The 2,404-nt window shown below is 41.8% G+C and overlaps 1 non-coding gene across 1 annotated transcript; it reads right to left on the reverse strand.

The window, feature by feature from the left end:
- Nucleotides 1–861: 861 nt before the first annotated feature.
- LOC131924721 (U6 spliceosomal RNA) lies at nt 862–967 on the reverse strand. Its single transcript, XR_009383018.1, has one exon. It is a non-coding gene; the product is annotated as a U6 spliceosomal RNA (small nuclear RNA).
- Between the last annotated feature and the right edge of the window lie 1,437 nt (nt 968–2,404).

Consider the following 2,404-nt stretch of genomic DNA (forward strand, 5'->3'; position numbering starts at 1 on the left):
CTTACACAATGTCCCCTGAGCCATAAAAGGTATGGTTGACATAGATATCCCTTTTAGGGTTGAATATTCAATCTCATGTTCTTAGTAATTTGACTAGTTATGCATCTCTGCATGGAATGCTGCCCACTTCAGAGTGTTGGGGGACTTTTCTGGACAAGATTGAGACCCTAAGCCCGGGCCCAGGCTTATAACATAAATCTTTAGCAGACAATTTGACAGCATGAGTATTCAGCAAAATAAAAATAACAGGTCCTATCTCCTAGCCCTGGGCTTTTATCTGGAGTCTAGTACCAGATGTGAAATTCCCTCTTGTGGGGTAGGCCTCATATCTAATCAATAGGCAGCTAGTTATCTCCTAACAGCCACGCCATGATTATACTGGCACATACCTTGCCTGGAAGTTCAGTATATCAGCATGCACTGCAGGGTTTAGTGCTGCACACGACCACTGGTTTCTTATAAGATCATTAATGGGTTTCTTTAAGGTTTTTCATACATTCTTAGTTTGGTCTAACTCATCTGATACCCCTGCTCAACCCCACCCCCACTCCCATCCCCACTTAAACCTAGAGCCCCCAGTATTCCTACCCTCTTCTTTCATTTCACATGTATTTGATTATTGTTTTTTAATTGTGTTGTGAGACAGTGGGCTTCTACGTGGCTTTTCGTACACTCTTCCCCTGGGTTGGCCCTTTCTTTCATCTCCTGTGCTCCCCCACACTTCTAAGTCCCTCCCTGCTTAAGCCTTTCCATCCCCAAGCGCCCAACACCCCAACTTTCTACTTTCATTTTACCTATAATCTAATAGCCCCTCCCCTTCAGGTTTCCTAGCTTACCCTGGTACTCCAAGTTAAACACGCCGGCAGTATGGACTGCTTCACCAATTTGCACGCCATCCTTATGAAGGGCTGTGTTAATCTTCTCTGCAGTGTTCCAGTTTTGGTACGTGTGCTGCCAAGGTTAACACTAAAAAATTATGCTTTTTTTTTTAATCCTACATCAAAACTTTTCAGGTTGACTCCCCTATTTATCATTCACGAATTTATTTGTATACTTCTTTTCTCTCTCTCTGTTTTCCTGATGGCACTTGAACTGGTGTTTTCTCCTCCTCCTCCTCCTCCTCCTCCTCCTCCTCCTCCTCCTCCTCCTCCTCCTCCTCGTTCTCATTCTTCTCTTCCTTCTCCTCCTCCTTCTTCTTTATCCCTCCTCCTCCTCCTCCTTCTCCTCCTCTTCCTCCTCCTCCTCCTCCTCTTCCTCCTACTCCTCCTCCTCTTCCTCCTACTCCTCCTCCTCTTCCTCCTCTTCCTCCTCTTCCTTCCTCTTCTTCTTCCCTTAACTTAGTTTTTAATTAACTCATCCACTCACTCATGGTTTCTTCTTTCTCATGTCATGCCTTATTGCTTTTTTTCCCCTAGATCAAACTTTTCAGGTTGACTTCCCTGTCTGTTTTCATGTTAAATTTAATCTAAAAGGTTCCAGTACTAAAAAATGTTCATTGCATTTTTATCAATACAAACATGATAGACTTTACAGTTTGAAAAAAAAAATATCTGTAAAAACACATGATTGCTAGTCTACCAAAAGACCATTCTCATCAATCCCCTGGAAATGCTGACTTCCTTTTCTCTCAATTCTTCTGTCCACTTACTTATGGGTTTTCCCTTGCCATATTCTGTTCCCATACTCATTATGGTTTCTTCACCTGGCTATTTTCTAACTGTCCTTTCTTACCCTAGCTTCTGCTTCCCAGGCTACATGTCCTGACTTCTCACATCTGGATGTGGCATCCTTCTGGTTTCTCACTCTGCCCCACTGGATTTAGTGTGATTATACCACATGAAGAATTAGCTCTCTCCCTTGTACTCCTTGCTCAGAAAGAGTGTGTATGGTTCAGGACATAACCCATTAAAGACAATTTCAGTCCTCACAAATACATGAAAGCAGAAGGCCTTTGAGATTCAGAGTAAATGACCATGGGTCTTCAGCATATTCAGTTGCTTACAGACTTATTTACCTAACATCCCTCCAAAGTATGCATACAACTAATCTTACTGAAAAATAACTTTCCATATCATGGTTTTCTTCATTGTTTTAGGGGATACTTTTATTCATTACCCACTTTGAGGGCTGAATTTTTTTTTTAGTACTTCTGTTTATTCCCAGTCTGCCTTTGGGGGAGTTATGTGTGTCCCTGCCGAATGGTGTCCTTTGAGTCTATTGCTGTGAGGGGCAGTGACTTAATTTTGAGATTTCAAGTTGAGTTTCAGTTCCATGCACTGGACATCCAAGTATGACCTTAGAGAATCTCAGCTAGTCTTCAAAGCTTTGCTTTTCTCTGAAAAAAAATTTTTTTTTGAAAGCACACATTTTTCACAAACATGTCTGACTTTTGAACACAGTTCTC

The sequence above is a fragment of the Peromyscus eremicus genome, chromosome 14 (assembly GCF_949786415.1).
Source record: "Peromyscus eremicus chromosome 14, PerEre_H2_v1, whole genome shotgun sequence".
Lineage (NCBI taxonomy): Eukaryota > Metazoa > Chordata > Mammalia > Rodentia > Cricetidae > Peromyscus > Peromyscus eremicus.